The following is an 18,721-nucleotide window of genomic DNA, read 5'->3' as shown; positions in this document are numbered from 1 at the left end:
ACCGCATTATCTTCACCCTCTCAGCAGTATCTACATGAATGGGCTAATAGCAATATTTAAAGGAGAAAAGGCGTATATGTACTCAGATGTTGGTCCCTCCACCATCTACTCTTGAGTTAGAAGCCTAATATCCAATATTATGTCTAAAAAGAGTCATCTTTGAATGGGTACTTCTCTAGGAAGACCTCTTTGTTCTATTTTGTTTCCAGTCAGAGGCCTGTGCCCACAGAGCATGTTTAACTCTGCTCCATCATCAATCACAGTGATCAGAACACCTGCCCTGCTGTTAAGTGTGCCTCAGAATACCTGCCTTTTGGGTATAGTGCGAAGACAGTGAACTTGAAATATGGTCTCTACTTCCACAGATCTCACACTCTCACACTAAGATGCCTTTGGCCATATAATGCAGAAAGAACAATTGATGAACAGAATGCAGAACATAAGAAGCATTAAATTCCTGTCCAGAATACACCAATCTCTTAAAGGGCCAGAGAATGGTTGTCTTCCCTGTTAACTTCCCTTTCTCCCTCACTCTCTCTTTCTCAGTCTACTTGTTATGACTTCCAACTTCTCTCTCCTTTTGTTGATCACTTCAATATTCGTTTCCTTCCATCCACAGCTCCCAATGCATATTTATCTTCCCCCCACTCAAGCTCTGCTTCTCCCATTCTTTGTTTCTCTCTTACTTATGCTCACTTTAACTTTACCTCAGTATCTTACTAGAACCCTTATTCACATGCTAATCCAGCCACTATATCTCAGTCACTAACATTTTCACCCATGTTATTGTTCTAAATTTTTCTCCCAAACTCTTTCTTTCTCTCTCGAAAAATTACTCTCTTGCTGAGAAACAGTCTGTTATGTCCGCTCACACACCTTTGCTCTTTCTTCCTCTCTTTCTCTGACACTTTCTATGAAATGGTCAGACAAAACAATGTAAACTTGGCAATAAATGATAGGTGTTAACCGCACATGAAGGAATGTGACATGTCATTTTAAGTTTGCACAGTACTGAATGCAAAGATTTAACTTGTTTAACATCAAATGCCTTAGCTTGTCCTCCAGACGCCAAGACATAGTGAAATATAATTTGCAGATAAAAATACTGTATAGGATGTTGGTTGGAAGCTGGTGTTAAGATTCTGTACCTGATCAGAGCCTCCACAGGAGCTGAATGACTGAAGTCCAACGTAGATGAAAATTTCCCAACTCCCCTATGCCTTTAAACCAGAACACTCTTGTTGGAAATGGGATCCCTGGCTGGCCAGGGCTTTCGCCAAAGTCAGTCAGAGACCACCACACCCAAGTCAGGGCAAGGGAGTTACACGCCAAGATAACCCCTACTCACCCTCTAGGTAACGTGGCGTGAGCAGCAAGGCTAAACTTGGAGGCGATGTAGGCTAAGTATTTGCGCACGCACCCCAGCAACAACAACCAAAGGCCCACCACAAAGGAAAACTCCACACAAGGTTATATAAAAATAGCCTTTGTATTATAATAAATATACATTGGATAAAACACACATCTTGTTACACTGTGCCAACAGGCACGGGCGGAATTTACAAGGGATATTGCACAGGACAGGGCCACTTGGACCACTGTCAGGGGTATCAGCACTTTTAGAAATAATACTTTCAGAAATAGCACTTTAGAAAGTAAAATCAGTGTAGCACACAATATAAAAGTAGAGCATACAACCAGTAATCACTGGTAACAGGACCTCACTAGCACCACCTGTACTAGGGAGAAAAACAACCACCTACATGTCACACTACCTGTAGGGATGTAAAAACAACACACATGATGCATTAACATTCAGAGGTGTAAAGGCACATGACGCATAAACAATACATTCAGAGGTGCAGCAATAACATTGCGCAAAACTTAGATCAGTCACCACCTGTGACAGTCCCTGTGTCCCAATGTCAGGGCCTAAACGTAGCAGTTGCCCACAAAGTGCTGGGCAACTGGTGCAGGGAAAGTTAGGGCAACGTTGGAGCCTCTCTGGGCTCAAGAACCACTGCTGTGGCACTGTGGGGCCTCACTGGGCTTCTGGACAAGAAATGGCGCCCTGAGCCTCGCTCAGGCACTTCTTTCCAGAACCACTGCCCCAGAGCCTCTCAGGCTCGTAAATCAAATGCAGGCTGGAGCCTCTCTCAGGCTCGTCACGCAAAAGGGCTGGAGCCTCTCTGGGCTCCTACACGAGGGAATGGCACCCTCAGAGCCTCTCTGGGCTCAACGAACAAAATGGCCCCCAGGAGCCTCTCCGGGCTCCTCAACAATGATGCGGGCGTCAGGGCCCCTCACGGGGGACCCTCGAACACGTGGGGGCGCTTGGAGTCCCCCCTCTGGGGACTCAGGACGAGAAATGCCCCCTAAGAGCCTCTCTGGCTCTAGACACAAGGGCGCGAGGTCGCGCTGCTGAGGGGGGCAGGGGGGGGCGGACACCGACAACGTGTCCCGGCGCCCCTCCCCTCGCTTCTTGGCAACACTCACCGGCTCTGGGCTGCAGGGCGGCTCCTCTCGTCCCGGGGCTCTCCTCTCCACTCGGGGAGCCTCGGGGACCCGGCCGGCAGCTTCTCCCTCCCCGGCTCGTCGGAGGAGGCGGGACTTCCGGTCGGCCTTTCCTGGGCCGTGCTGGGATTGGCCGGGCCGCTTACCACTTCCGGGTCGCCGCGGGCAGCGCGGCGGCCCGCTTCTTAGGCAGGCAGGCGGCTTCCCAGGATCCGAGGAGTGGGCTCCCTCGTGAATCCAATAAAAACGGGCAAACAAAGCGGCAATGAGCGGGGTGGCACCCGCGCCGTCAAACCGCCACACAGGGCGATCAGATGCCGGGTGGGCACCGGCTGTGCTTTCAAAGCGCTAGCAGCGCTAGAACGAAGGGTAGGCGCTCTCCAGCGCCACAGGATGAAAACACAGCGCTCACAGCGCTAGGGCCAAAATCCAGCACTTCCAAGCGCTAGGCAGGCGATTTCAGCGCTCTCAGCGCTGAAGGGCAGAGAGCAGCGCTCTCAGGCTGCAGGCAAGCAGTCCTCAGTGCTCCCCAGCACTGGAGGACAGGACAAGGCTCCAGCAAGGGCTGGAGGCAGGCAGGGGAGGCAAGGCTGGGCCAGAGCCAGCACACTGGGTCTCCAGGCAGGGAGACACCCCAAGTGGCGGTCCTCCTGGCCCCAGCAGCAGCAACAGCCCCCTCTGGCAGGATCCAAAAGCAGAACATTTTCATGGGGACACAGCCCCTTCTTTATACTGTAAAATCCCTTTGTCTAAGGTGCAGGGTGGGGGGAAAACCAGTTACAGCTGGCTTTGGAGCACTCTTGATGGCCCAACCACACATTTCTTTCACTGGGGAGGCTAGGGTCGTTAGACACACCACAGGGGGGCGGAGCCAGCATTGTGTGGGGAAAACCCAGCCCATCCAGGACACAGGTACACTCCTCCCACACATCACTCATGCTAATCTCCCACTCACCACCGGGCAAACCCATCTAGACTTCCTGGAGCCTGGCATGCCAGCCAGCTCCAGCCAATCACGCTCCAGCACCCTCACAGCACATGCACACATATCTCAATGTCCAGAAGTAGCACTTCCCAACTAGACACACACATGCCGCAGACACCATCTTGCAGCATTCACTCTCACGAGTTCAGACATACTAAACTCGAGCCTGCACTCCCGACGCATCAGGAACTACCAGGGACACACACATTCCCCATGCATTCCTATGGGAGGGCAGGCCAGCCATGCTACACGCACGCACTTTCACTCTGGGACTCAGGGGAAAGTGCGCAGAGACCCAAAAATCACTGACACAGGGTCACACATAAGGCAAAAAGTTCAGGGGTGAACCAGCCCTGCGGGCCAAGTCCAACAACTCTGATCTCAGAAACGAGGGGGAAAGGGGAAAGGGAAAACAAGAGAGACTGCCATACATGTGTCTTCACAGGCCTCAATCAGGAGGACAACTGCACCTGAAACAATAAGCAAAGGATTACTGACGTTCTATACTTCAGATGAACCCAATAATGACCTTTACCTTTCTTTTTATGAAGTACATGACTAGTTTGTGGAATGTGCCTCTCTCTATAAGGTAAAAATTAGTTATTGTGTTTGCTTCAGTTCAAAAAGGATAGAAAAAATATATATTGTCCAAAAAATAATATGCAGTCTTTTCTTTTGTCTTTCAGAAGTTCCTGCTGGATTCCGACGATGAAGAACTACTGTTGGTAAGTATATATATATCGTCATGTGAACCAGGCTCGTGGAGCCGAAACGTCATGGACTTTACCTGCACTAAATAAATGAAAACGAAACTTGACTGGTCCGTGTCCGAGTGCTATTTACCCTGGCTGGCTGTAACTCCAGAGCGAGGTGGAAGCGACGGAATGGTGAATATATATATATATATATATACATATATATACATATATATGTATATATATATATATTTATATTTATATCTACGAATGTATTTACCAAAAAACAATTGATGCTGAAGCGTAAGTCACACAAAAACTCCACCTGCTCAAAGTAATGATTACTGACAGTGCAGAGGTAAGTCTTTCTTCTGTCTGGAGCAGTAGAATGAGATAGCAACTAGATAAAGCGGTAATGTCTCTTTCTTATGCTTACACTAGCGCTAATTCAGAATCCAATCACCCAGTGGAGAAATTCTGGCAAGAAGCTAAACGAGAAAACCATAGTCCAGAACCTTTATACAGCGTTTCCAAGAAATGGGTGAACACATTGAAATCCTCGAGCATACCTGAATTGTAGCGCTGAAACAGCATACTGGTACTACCTCAAGGAAACGGCTGCTGAGCGGTTCTGAAGACCGCTTCTCTGGAAAACTTAACACGTAGTCCGAAGCAGAAGGTAAGTGAGAATGCAAGTCCCCGCTGACCACAAAAACTTTCTACTGCAGAGCAACAGGAGACGCATCTCCTCAGGGGAAGTCGACAGTTGAAGTGCCCCGCACCACAGGTGCACACGCACGATGTCACTGAACTGCCAATGAAGACAACTAAAACGCAGACCTACTGCGGGCGTCCTTCCCGTGGAGTGTCATTAAAGAAAATGGTGTCGGACGTAGCTGAGCTATGGACAAATCACTTAGCTACCAACTGACTCCAACCAATTGGGGAGTCTAAAAAGGAATAACCCTTCTTGATCTTAAAAATAGGGCCAGAAATATTGGCACGAGGGACAGTTTGCCTAAACCTGGCAGTACCCCCCACTAAAGCCCCCCTCTCTAGGCTTTTGTGGATGCGTCTTGTGGAATTCCTTCACCAATCTTGGGGCATAAACATTCTGACTGGGTTCCCATGATCTCTCCTCAGGACCAAATCCCTTCCAATCGATCAAATAATACAGTCTACCGCTACTACACTTGGAATCAATAATTCTTTTAACTTCAAATTCCTCCTCAGATTGAACCTGAATGGGAGCTGGAGGTAGAGCCTGCCTTAAATTTGGAGGGTTTCTCTTGATCAGGGAGACTTGGAAAGTTGGATGCATTTTTAGCTTACTAGGAAGCCTGACAATGACACTTACTGGGTTAACCATTTTTACCACTGTATAAGGACCTACATATCTTGTTTGGAATTTCCTGTTTCCCTTCAACCGCATATGGCGAGTGGAAATCTAAACCTGATCTCCCGGCTCAAAGTTAGGATTCTCCTTTCGCCCTTTATCTGCCTGTTTCTTGTAAGAAGCCTTTGGCTTAATGAGATTTGCTGAAGCCTTTTGGTATGCCCCTTGCAATTTCTGTAATACCTCCTCAGCTGCCGGCACATCTACCTCTACTTTACCAAAAAGCATGTTAGGGTGTCTGCCTGAATTCAAATAGAAAGGTGAGTAACCTGTAGATGAATGGACTTGCTGTAAGCAAACTCCGCTGCACTCAGCAAAGCGGGCCAATCTCCTTCCTGATCCATTAAATACAGGCGCAAGTACTGCTCAAGGTCCTGATTCACTCGCTCGGTCTGTCCATCAGTCTCAGGATGGAAACTGGTGGACAAACGAGAATTTACTCCTAAACCTTTCTGGAAAGATCTCCAAAACCGAGACACAAACTGTGGGTCTCTATCGGAAAACACAATCTTTGGAATTCCATGAACTTTCACAATGTGTGAATGAACAAGGTGGCTAATTGGGAAGCATTTGGAAGGACTTTAGAGGAAGAAAATGGCTAATTTTAGAGAAATGGTCCACCACCACCCAAATTACAGAATAACCTTGACTAGAAGGTAACTCAATGATAAAATCCATGGAAACTGTATGGCATGGGTATAGAGCTACTGGTAAAGGCATACGAAGGCTTGGGGAGCCTGTCGTACAGCCTTTCCCATAACACACTGCTCACATGAAGCTACATACTGTCTCACCTGAGTTTCCATGTCAGGCCAACAAAATGATCGTTTCAAAAGTTCCAACGTTTTCATAACACCCTTGTGACCTGTCAATGGATTATCATGAAACAATTGAATGATCTCCTTCCACAAGTCCTCATTAGGCACAAAGGGTTTTTCTTGGAAAAATGGTTTTCCATCTTTGATCTCACGTTCTGGTCCTGCCGTCTTCCAAACTGCCAAATCCACTTCAGAGAGATTTTATCTTTCCTTACAATTCCACATACTCTTTGGAACCCATGATCTTTTCTTCAGGAATTAGATGGTCTTCTGGACCACATCTTTACTGTCACCAGTGTTCAAACGACATAGAGCATCTGCCTTCCCATTCGCAGAGCCTGGCTTGTAAGTTAAGACAAAATTGTAATCCGCAAAAAAGAGTGACCATCTTAGCTGCTGAGGAGTGAGTGTTCTGGCAGACTTCAAAAACTGCAAGTTACGATGATCAGTAAAGACTGGTATTTCATACTTGGCACCCAATAAATAATGCCTCCATTCTTGGAACGCATCTTTTACCGGTAATAACTCCTTGTCAGCAATGGAATAATTGACTTCCTTGGAAGACAGTTTTCGGGATCGGTAGGTAACCAGATGAAGCTGGACAGTGTTCTTATGCCTGTGGGACAGAACTCCTTCAATAGCCAAATTTGAGGCATCTGCTTCAATATAAAAAGGTTTTTCCAAATTGGGATGCTGCAAAACCGGTGCGGTGATGAAGGTCTCTCTTAGTAACTGAAAGGCCTCTTCAGTATGTTTGGTCCAGACAAATTTTTCTTTCTTTCGGAGCAGACGTTTGATGGGCTAACCTTCTCAGAAAAATTGTGAATGAATCGACAAATTGGCAAAACCGAGGAAACTTTGTATTTCTTTGACCGTTCGTGGAGCTGGCCTATCCTTGATAGCTCGCACCTTAGAATCATCCATGGACACACCTTTTGAAGATAGAATGAAGCCCAAAAACTCAACTCGGGAGGCATGGCGCACACACACTTCTCCAACTTGACATACAATTGGTTTTCTAGTAGTCGTTCCAAAATTTCACGTACGTGCCGAGCATGTTCTTCCATATTTTCGGAGCAAATGAGAATGTCGTCAATATAAACGACAGCAAAGTGATCCAGAAATTCTCGTAGAATATCGTTCACAAAATGCAGGAAGGCTGCTGGGGCATTACACAAGCCAAATGGCATGACTTGGTATTCAAACAGGCAAAACCGGGTTCGAAAAGCCGTCTTCCACTTCTCTCCTTCAGCCATTTGAACTAAATGGTGGGCCCTCTCAAATCCAGTTTAGTGTAAACTTGGCGGCCTTGACTTGGTCCAGAAGTTCTGAAATTAAGGGTAAGGGATATTGGTTCTACTTGGTTACTTGGTTGAGTGCACGGTAATCTACACGTTCTCAAACTAACGTCCTTCTTAGGAATAAATAAAAGAGGAGAGGAAACTTGAGATTGTTAAGGTCGAAAGAACCCACTGGCAAGATATTGATCTAGATATTCTTTCAAATGTTGGTTCTCAGATTCTGATAGCGCATAAATGCGACTACACGGTAGGGACGCTCCCGGTTCCAGGTCAATCTTGCAGTCGTACTCCCGATGAGGGGGTAACTTCAAGGCCTCTTTCTTATTATAAACCAAATCCAGATCGTGGTATTCTTCCGGAATGCTTTCAACTTCCACGGTACAGATCATCTGTGTCTTTACGGCCAAACAAGATGACGGAGATGTCCGAGATTCAATCATTACACGATGAAAACAGTGTTCCAAGCAATACTCGGAGTTCAATTCGATGGCTCTTTTCGCCCAATCAATTTTAGGATTGTGCTCCGTAAGCCAAGGTAATCCTAGGATCACTTGGAATTGAACGGCATCAATGAGATTAAATGTAAAAAAACTTTGATGTCTCCCAGGACCAATCAAGGTAATCTCTTCGGTATCGTAGGTAATGGGACCCTAGGAAATATTGGTGCCAGCCACTGCTCAAACTGGTTCAGGCTTTTCCTTCTTGACAAAACGAGAGAGAGAAAAACTCTGTTTATTTAGACCTTAGTCTTTAAACAAAATTGAATAAAATTCAAGGTATTATACATAGTCAATTATTGATAAAACAATACACAGCTTTTAAAATCTTTAAAACGTGTAAAAACATTCAATACATTCCACTTAAAATCTAAATTTCCTTAGGCTTTTAAAATTATGTCAGTACGTTGTCTTCTACAGTACACCTTTGCCGTAAAAGTTATTAAAACCGAGAGCTTGTATCGTCTAAATTACTCTTCTACTTTTACTATATACAAGAACTGTGGTTCCCCACTGCACTTCTTTGAGCTTTCCCCTGACCATTTGATTTATTCCTTTCAGGTAGTAACCCAGAGCTATAGCGATTTCTAGGTATTCCATTCTTAACAATAAATTAATTGCTTGGGCTCTCAATCTTGTGTCATATTTTATGAATATAGGTCGTAGAATCCGTTTTCTCACTTCTACATACATGAGACAATCAAGTAGGATGTGCATTATATCGCACTTAATCCCCATACCACACTTACATATACCATCTGGGTACATCATTTCTGCCATGACTTTCCCTCCTCCACTCGCCATGGGATGATGCCAATTCTCATTTTTAAGATATCCCACCTAAATCCATAGTTTGGGAGTGCTTCTAGGTAATGATATCCTGTATCGGTTTCCCATACTTCTATCATATTTTTTTACCGATTTTTTTGTTTTGTTTCTTAGGTAATCTAAGTCCTGCATTCTCGAGTACTCCCTTCCTTGTGCTCTAAGTTCCCCTTTTGTAAAGACTGCCTCTAAGGGGTTTTGGGTTGTACCCACATCTAGGCAGCAGATTGTCTCTTTTATCTTCTTTTTTGCCTCAGCTGCCCATCTTAGATTACTATGTTGGATTTCCTCGCTGCACCAATGTGACACCTTTTGGGCTTCCTCTAGGGATTGGCGTTTCCAAAATCTTGCCACCGCCATTCTGGCCTGGGTATTCCATCCAATCAATCATGTTTCAAGTCTAATTGCCTGTAACATGGCTGACATTGGCAAGGACAATAGCGTTTTTACAGATTTACCTTCCTCCCGGTTCCAATCCCCTTTACCACTAAAGAATAGGACCTCTGCACCATATAATACTTGTGGGGGAACCATGGCTGTGAAAGCTTTTAACATGGGTTTGTGTGACATATCTCCATAGATTTGGTAAAAAAAATTCAGACCACAAATCGAGGAAGAAGCTTTTGCATTTTGGTTTTCTACATGTTTGTCCCATTTTAGGGATGATTCGAACCATAGGCCCAGATATTTATATTCTTTTACTATTTCTAATTTGGTTTTATCTAGATGCCAGCAAAAGCTCTTTGTCCTTTTACTAAAGCACATAACTAACCCTGGGCGTAGTGTGCGGAGTGGGGCTCCGCGGAGCTACGCAAAGTGGGCGCAAAACTACGCCCACCCGCGCACTCCGCGTAGCCCCACTCCGCGCCGCCCGCCTCCCTCCCGCCCTCCCTAAATACATAAATAAAAGGATAGAAAGCTTTTAAAAACACTTACCTTGTCTGCCGGGTCCCCGGGGCTCCCTCTCGCCGTCCCGCGATTCGCGCCGCCACCGATTCAGATACTAATGCGCATGCGCGGGTGCCCGCGCATGCGCATTTCTCATGAGAAATGCGCATGCGCGGCCGCCCGCGCATGCGCATTAGTATCCGAAATGGCGGCGCGAATCCAGGGACGGCGAGAGGGAGCCCCGGGGACGCGGCAGACAAGGTAAGTGTTTTTAAAAGCTTTCTATCCTTTTATTTATGTATTTAGGGAGGGCGGGAGGGAGGCGGGTGGCGGCCGGCTACGCACCGTCTGCGGAGCGCGCGTAGGGCCGCCTGGCTACGCCCGCTACACAAAATGCGTAGGAGACGGCACTACGTGCACTCCGTGCACGGAGCGTATCTGGCCACCCACCCTTACACATAACCTTTGTTTTGTCCATATTTACTATTAGCAGTTTACTCTTACAGTATTCATTAAAAGCATTTAAATTCCTCTGTAGCCCCAGCTCTGTCTGGTCAGTGATGACAAGATCGTCTGCATACAGTATTCAAAAGACTTTATTCGGTTATATCATATTTAACCATAAAAGTTCACATAAATATCACAACAAGTAAAAATGCCTACAAAATGTTTTAATTCAGTCAATTAAAAAAGGTTATCTTAAAAAGATAATGCATTACATTTTACAGGTTCACATAATTATAGATTTCCGTGAGTAATAAACATTTTTTTAAAAAGGCAGAGAAAGATGCAACAGAAAATAAGTCATTTAGCTTCTGGATTGATAGAAAGGCAGATCGACATTGTCTTAAGTTCAAATATCTCAGTATGGGCATAATCCACCTTTTCCTCGGTATTGAGTAAAATTTGCAGAAAAACAATATATGGATATCGGATTGGGTGGTCATATTATCACAGGGACATCTAAGAATGCCAATAGACCTGTCATTCATAATGGGAAAACTTAATACCCTGAATAGTATCCCAAATCTGAAACGTGTAATCAAGAATCTTTCATGATCTTTCATATGCAAAGTCAAATATGGTTGTATGACCTGCGGGGTTAATATAAGTTGATGGGCAATCACAGTAGATTTTATCGACTCAGTTTTGTCCCTACAGTTCTCCAAATAGGTTATACATAATTCTTCAGTGACTTCCTTGGTATCTGTGTCATAGAGAGAGGGTCCTCATAGTAATCAAGGTGGTTTATGTTGGCCAAAAAGGTCTTAATATATCTCAGCCATTTTACTCCTCCAAAGTGCTCGGATTTAAGAACATCGCCCAAAATTAGGCAGTTCAGATGGCATTCATCAGTAGTCCAATCTCTGTGCCAGAGGAGAACCGGGTGTACTTTAATAATGTCCTCCAAACAGGGTATGCCCAATTCTACGTGACAATTATATGTGGACATACTATCTGGCAGTGATAAGAGGTACCTCAAAAATCTGTTTTCTGTAGTCTGTAATCCAGATTAGTCATGAAGGTTGTAAATGAAGAAATCATTTGTTGCAGTGCCACTGGGGTCCTAGCCATTAAAACAGCATCATCTGCATAAATGAGGGCCGGTATTTGACGCTTGGAGGCCAAGGGCATATCGCGGCAATCTTGTAACAGGGTTTTCTCTAAAACATTTATATATATAGTAAATAAGAATGGGGCAAGGACACATCCTTGCCTCACACCCCTTGCAATAGTAAACATCCGTGTACATTCCCCTTTTTTTCCGTATCTGACCATTGCCCTTGCACCATTATACAGGTCTTTGAGAAATAAAATTATGTTATTCTCAACACCCAGTCGGTCTAAAATTACCCACAGCTTGCTGTGGGCAACACAATCAAAGGCGGATGTCAGATCCACAAAGGTTAAAAACATCCTACCTCCTTTAGCCTTGGTGTATTTTTCTAGGAGAATATATAGGTTGAGACACTGCTCAGTTGTCCCTACCCCTTCTCTGAAATCGTATTGTAGGTCGCTTATAATCTTGTGGTTTTCAGCCCATGAATGCAGCTTCTTAAGAATTATTCTACCTATAATTTTAATCATTGAATCCTGTAACGATATGGGGCGGTAGCAGGTACAGTTGTTCCTGTCCCCCTTTTTAAAGATGGGGACTATAATTGAAACATACCATGTGGGGACCAAACTCTCTGAACATGCAGCATTAAAAACTCTCGTAAGTAGTGGCGCCCACAACGCCATATTGCTTTTAAAAATGTCAACAGGGACACCATCAGGGCCTGGCGCTTTACCACCTTGGCTAGAACTAATGCCCTTGATCACCTCATCAACAGTAAAATTAAGGTCAAGGTGTCCCTCCTGCACACCGCTCCTATCATCCCCTCTTTGCTCAATTTCACGTACCATATTTGGTGACTGGGCACTATAGAGTTTTTCAAAATGGCTCACCCACTCATCTTCAACGATTGCAATCTCCATCCGCGCCTTTGATTTATCTTTAAAATAGGTAACATTTACAGCTTTCCAAAAAGCAGTCATATCTCTTGAGCTGGAAGCATCCATTAGCCTCTCCCACGCTTCCCTCTTCAGCATGTCCCTCCTGATCTTTAGTGCTGTCTTGTACCCTTTATGGAGTTCCCTGATCTGTATTTGATTCCTAGCCTTGCTGTTCAAGGCTCGTTTAAGTAATTTCTGTGCCTTAGTACAGCTATTATCGAACCATTTTGTACTCTGCTTCCTTGAGTCCTTGGATTTAACCCATGAACTATTCTTAATGTGTGTTATAATTTGAATAAAGTTATGAATCGTTTCAGTATTGTCAGCTTCCAGGTCCAGACAAACACTGAAACACACTTTACAGGCTTTAATTAAATTACACAAAAACTAATCCGGTATTATCTTATTCCATTTCAAGGCATATTCATTTTGTCTGGATATGTCGATATCCCTCACTTTTTGCCTGGGTCTATTGTCCACAGTATGGGGGAGTCCAAATATACAATTTCTACTTTAATAGGGAAGTGATCGCTTATTGGGGTTTTCAACGTACGATAGTTATAAACACAATCCCCATGACTTGTAGAGATCATGATATAATCTATCGTCGTGGAAGCCCCTCTTCCCATAAAGGTTGCCGAAAAGGGTACTTCAGGATTACACATTTTATTGGCAAAGCTCAGATCATTCATGAATAGAGTGTCATTTAGCGCTTCCCCCACAACTGTATGATCAAAATGTGTCAATGCTGATTCCTTGTCTATCATTAGACCACAGTTCCCTGTGTCAGCTCTTTTACATAATGCACAATTAAAGTCACCTCCCCAAACCACGGCAAACTCCTTAGCATCCTTGCACAATAGACTATTAAGTTCAATTCTCAGGGTTTTAAGCACAGTTGGAATATCTGCAAGGGGTACATTATTATAAAAATTTACAATTAACCAACAAAATCTTGTATTCATATGTAAGCCCAAAATGTGATAAAAACAATTATTGTAAAAAATCTCCATGCTCTTGCACTTAAAATTATTCGAGACATATGTGCAGAGCCCTCCTTTTGCTCTGCCATACGTCGAACCTACTGCCGGAGTAAATATAGTTTTAAAACCATTTAAATGGTATGGTTCCGTTGTCCAAGTTTCTTGTAGACATATGATATCGTATATGTCTGCCATTTTTACCCAATACGGATTATCTAATTTCGCTCTTAGTCCTGCGATATTCCAAAAAATAATGGACCATGCATGCTTGTTCTTCGTTTTTAACCCATCCAAGATTGTCACAGGATTTTCCTTGTTCTGGCAGATCAGTTCATTTTTCAAATGTATATCCCTTGTCGCTATATCATTTATACTAATAATTTCCTCTCTATCATCACTAGCATTTATAGTCGGGCATTGTTAATCGGGCTCTACTGTAACATTATTATCCTTGTCTGGATGATCTTTCGGACTTACAGTTGAATAATCAGTTAGATGTTCACCTATTGGTCAATCAACCCCCCCCCCAAGCCCAGATAGAGGTTCAAAGCGATTACTCAATGGAACATTAAAATGTTCACCTGAAGGGTAGTAACCCCTTTGATTAAAATCCTTAGGGAAAGGGCCACCATGACCTTCGAAGAACTGCGGTACTTTAGATATTACTCCAAATACAGAATTTTGGTATCCATAATATGGATTACAGCGCCTTGGTCTACCAAAACCACCTAGAGCGGTAGGAACCGGGGAGGTAAAAGTAAGTTAAATCAAAAGTAAGTATACCCCCAGGGTTGCCGTAATTTGGGAAGGCTCTTATAAACTCTACCACTCGTGGGTCTCTGAAGTTAACTATAATGCAGTCACCTTCTAGGTCCTTTCTTTTGTGGCCCACCCAATTTACTCTGCGTACATGTAAAATTTCCCCATACAGATCGCATCTAAGGGTTCTGTTCTTTCCTAACCAGAACATGACTTTGTTTTTTAACTCATAGAAGTTTTCATCTCTGGCATGGTTCCACTCGGGGACACCAGCTAACACAATCACATATGGAAAAGCATCTGGTGGGAGATCTACCCTTTTCCTGATTTCTTTCCTATTAATGTGTACGCCTATGTCAGGAACATTGGTCTTTTCAAATTTTTCTAATTCTTCTATATGCTTCTCTACACTACCTTTGTCATTTAGCCTCTCATTTAGTGGACTGGTTACAGTGGATCTTACTCCCTCCATATTCTTACTCTTTGCCTTATTGCATTCTGGTTTAGGAGGAGCTGGTTTACTATTGGCTAAGCTCTGATGTTTGACCCCCGCTGATGTAGTGGAAACATGGTCAGGTTTGGTCCCTGCCATCTTCTTTAACATAGCGGAATTGTCCCGAGTAGTTTTTTCAAGTTCCTCTATCTGGACACTGATCCTTCCTAATCGTTCCAAGATGGGCAAAACTAAGGATTTAACCAGATGTTCGATGTTTGCTAGCATACATACTTCGCTCCTACCCTCCTTAATCATACAATCATCTCCCACATCAGAGGTGTTAATAGAGCTAAATCCAATTTCATCCTCATGCTGTTCCCTAGTAGCCTCAGTCACCTTCACAATGGGTTTGAAAGGAGTGAATTTCGGCTTTTTAACACGCCCCCCTTTCTGCTTGTTTCCTCCTCGCTTACGTTTTAAATTAATAGCAATCGACGTTATATTAGTGGGTACGATTTTCTCACTATCTGACTTGTTGGTCTTTGCGGGGACTCACTAGGGCAGACTCCGCTCTGGGATATGGCAAAAATGAAGCAATGATAGCGTCAATTTCGCTTGTATCTGAAATATCAGATAAATCCCGTTTTTGCAGGGTTATGATGTCTGGCTGTGAGTCAATAATTACTGTGTGCTCGGGAGAGGGCACTGCAGTGATACCCCCAAGAGAGGATCTCCTCAGGAATATGGGGCCCAGAGACAGACGGCGTTCTGTTAATGCTATCTCTTTCTCCAAGACTGATGCTGCCCGGGTAATAAATGCATCTAGTGTTCCAGTAATACTTCCTGTTATACTACTGCTCCTTCCCTTGCTGCCCAACGGTTTACCCTTTTGCTTTTTATGAGACATTACATATAACTGGGCAATGTTACATATACCAAAATGTAATATCAATATAAAACCCTATAGAAAACTATATTAAAATAAATATTAAACAGTAGAATAAAGTCTTTGTCCGAAATATAAAAGAGTCAAATGGGGTGGCCCAGCCCAGCCTCTTACTGTCTCTGACGGGCTCAGACGGGCCCGCCCTTGGCCCGGGCTTCTCCCGGGCTTCTCCCGCGCACTCCCGCAACGAGGGGGAAGAGGCTGATTTTTTAAGCGCCTCCTGGTGCGTTTCTGGCGGTGGCGGCTTCCGGCCGCGTTGCAGGCTGGAACCTGCAGTCCCTCCCACCAAGCGCCCTCCCCCACACAGCGGCCGCAAAAGATGGAGGTGGATTGCGGCGGCGGGAGGAGAGCAGGGAGGCGCGGACCAGGACAGCGGACAGCGGGACCAGAAGAAGGAAAGGGTACAAGCTCCGGGCTAGCAGACCGCCCGTAGGCAGGTAAAGATTTGCACAGGCAACCGACGTTGCCAACAGGGTGCCCTCTGCATACAATAAGCATGAGACTTTCCTTCCACTCATTCTGGGGCTAGCACTTTTCTCCATCTCCAATACTTCGGGCAAATCTGCTAAGAAGATTGAAAACAGTAGGGGGGCTAAAACACAGCCCTGTCATAGTCCATTATCTATAGCTATTTTCCTTGTGAGTGTTCCCTGCGTATCTTTTACTACTTGGGCCCAGTTTCCTCTATGTAGTTCTTTTAATATCACAAGTAGGTCAGCTGGAATATTGTATTTAATCAGACACTCCCAAAGTTTCCCGCGGTCCACTGAGTCGAAGGCTGCCCGGAAGTCGACAAAGCAACAGAACATGTTCCCCCTTTGCTGGCTGGCTTCCGTCCAGTTCACTCGACGGAATCCGTGGTTCTATCAGTCCTGGATGAGCTTAGGCAATGTGCGGACTCCAACTCCTCCCAGGCCTTGGTCCTCCTTGACCTGTCCGCTGCCTTCGACACGGTCGACCATTCCATCCTTCTCGAACCGTGTCAAGGGTGCGGGCATTCGGGGGTCCGCCCTGGCCTGGCTCACCTCTTTCCTAGGGGGCCGGACTCAGGCCGTCCATCTGGACGGCTTCTCGGCCTCTCCCTGCCCGGTCACCTGTGGGGTTCCCCAAGGTTCTGCTCTTTCCCCCCTTCTCTTTTTTTTTTTTTTTTTTTAAAACCTTTATTGACATTTCAACCAAATACAAATATGGGCCTACAACCCCCGGGGCTGGCCGCTAAGCAGTTAGATTAACAGAGAGCAATTTTTAATCACATGCAGCACCTCGGGGAGCAGAATCACCATGCTAGCGTACTCTTGGTCACTGAAGAGCACAATTAGAAAAACAGGATGTAAAAGGTTTTCAGTTTATAGTATAGGATGGAAGGATCAGGCGCCGAACAATTTCCCAGCAGCGAAAAAATGGCAGGCAGAATAGTAAACGTGTCAACAGTAAACAGTAATCGTTCAAATCAATGGCGCTGGAACAGGCGGTTCAGGATGTGAGGGAATATTACGGTCAATTCGCGCCTGCTAGTCACCTGCCCTAAGACCCAGAGAACACCACAAAAATTGAGGCACAGATGAAAAAGCAGTGACTGATACCAAAGGAAACCCACTGCACTGACCCAGAAAAAGAAAAAGACAAAGAAAGATAAGAGAAGAGAAAAAAGGCCATAGAAACAAAAATAAAAACGAAAAATCCCCTCCCCCAACCCCCCACCCTGCACCCCTGCAGATGACTACGGCCCCCCCACAGCAGTGTGCCTGTCGCCCGAGAACCAAACCCGAAATATAGAAGAAACAGAGAAAAAGGAGAAAGAAAGGAAACCCCACCCAACGGGGAAGTGGAGGAGGGCGATAGTCTATGCGCTCCCGGTCTCTCCCCCCCGCCCTAACAAAGGGGGCCCCCCTAAGCCAGCACGAATAAAGCTGTCCACCATACAAAAATGCCCCGGGGGAAACCACAAACCCCCCGCCCCGGAAACCGTCTGTTAATGAATTAGTCCCGTTACCAATAGATCCATCGTAAACAATTCAACCCACAATCTCAGCCTTGTCCCCGTCTATCAAAGTTGCAGAGTCCCTCGGATAAGTAAAGCCCCATCCCCGGGGAGTCAAAAGTCACACAGCAGTAGCCGGAGCTTGGGCCAGCAAACGGGAGAGGAATAGCAGATCCCAACGCACACGACTTGCACAAACGATGTCCCTCCCCGTCACCGAAGCCAAGCATCGTTACATCCGCCATGTTGGGAGACCGATTGGGGAGGGGGTGCGACTCATTCCGATACAGATTATAGTGTGGGCCAACAGTGTCCAGGATGAGGGAAGCAGTGAAATGTTCCGATAACTGTAGGACCGATGTTTCCGAGAACGTATGAGAGTCACCAATCGCAGCACACACGATGAGTTCCATTTCGTCGGGGGCAGGCACAGCTTCCAGCACCGGGTCCAAACGCGCCACTAGGGCGCCCAACAGTAGGCAGGTCGGCTGCAAGGTCTCAAAAATCAAGTCAGGGCTTGCTCCCGGTCCTATGATCCCATCTGCTGCCGACAGTAAATGATTGACCCGGGCTCTCACCGTCGCGTGAAGCGCCGCAAGTTCCGCCATTACCATCCGCAAGGAAGGGCCACATTGGGTCCGTTCCGCCAAGTTCCATACGTCCGCAGACATAACGATCCCCACAGAGAGGCGCCTTCTCCGGGGCAGGATACGCCAGAGCAGGAACAAGCCGTGAGGGACGGGCCAGCAGCATGCAGCAACGCGCGGCGGGACCCCCACCCCGGGGAACCAGCGGTGCTAGTGCCGGGACTCCGGGCCGGGGCCCCCCGCGACGCAGCACCGCGCGCCACCCGTCACCTCACCTCAGGTACAGCACCAGGCAGCAGATGGTTGCAAAGTAGTCCAGAGAAATTTCCAAAAGTTCCAAGGACCGGACCCAACCACTCTCCTCAGTCCGTTGTTGTTCACTTTGGACCCGGGTAGACCAGCAATCGAGTCCCCGGCTTCCAGTCTGGGTTAGGCCTTAAAACATTTTCGATGTTACTTCACCCCAGAACATCAGAAAAATTCCGTGGTCACACCATCGGGGTGCCGACTAGTTCACCCACACGAATCCGGGGCAGGAGATCAGGATATTCGACAGGATAAGCGAGCGTAGGACGGAGGTCAGCGGAGCCAGGAGACTATGCGGCCATCTT

The sequence above is a fragment of the Lissotriton helveticus genome, chromosome 3_1 (genome assembly GCF_964261635.1).
Source record: "Lissotriton helveticus chromosome 3_1, aLisHel1.1, whole genome shotgun sequence".
Classification (NCBI taxonomy): domain Eukaryota; kingdom Metazoa; phylum Chordata; class Amphibia; order Caudata; family Salamandridae; genus Lissotriton; species Lissotriton helveticus.
The sequence above is the reverse complement of the archived record's forward strand: the minus strand, read 5'-3'. Positions refer to the sequence as shown.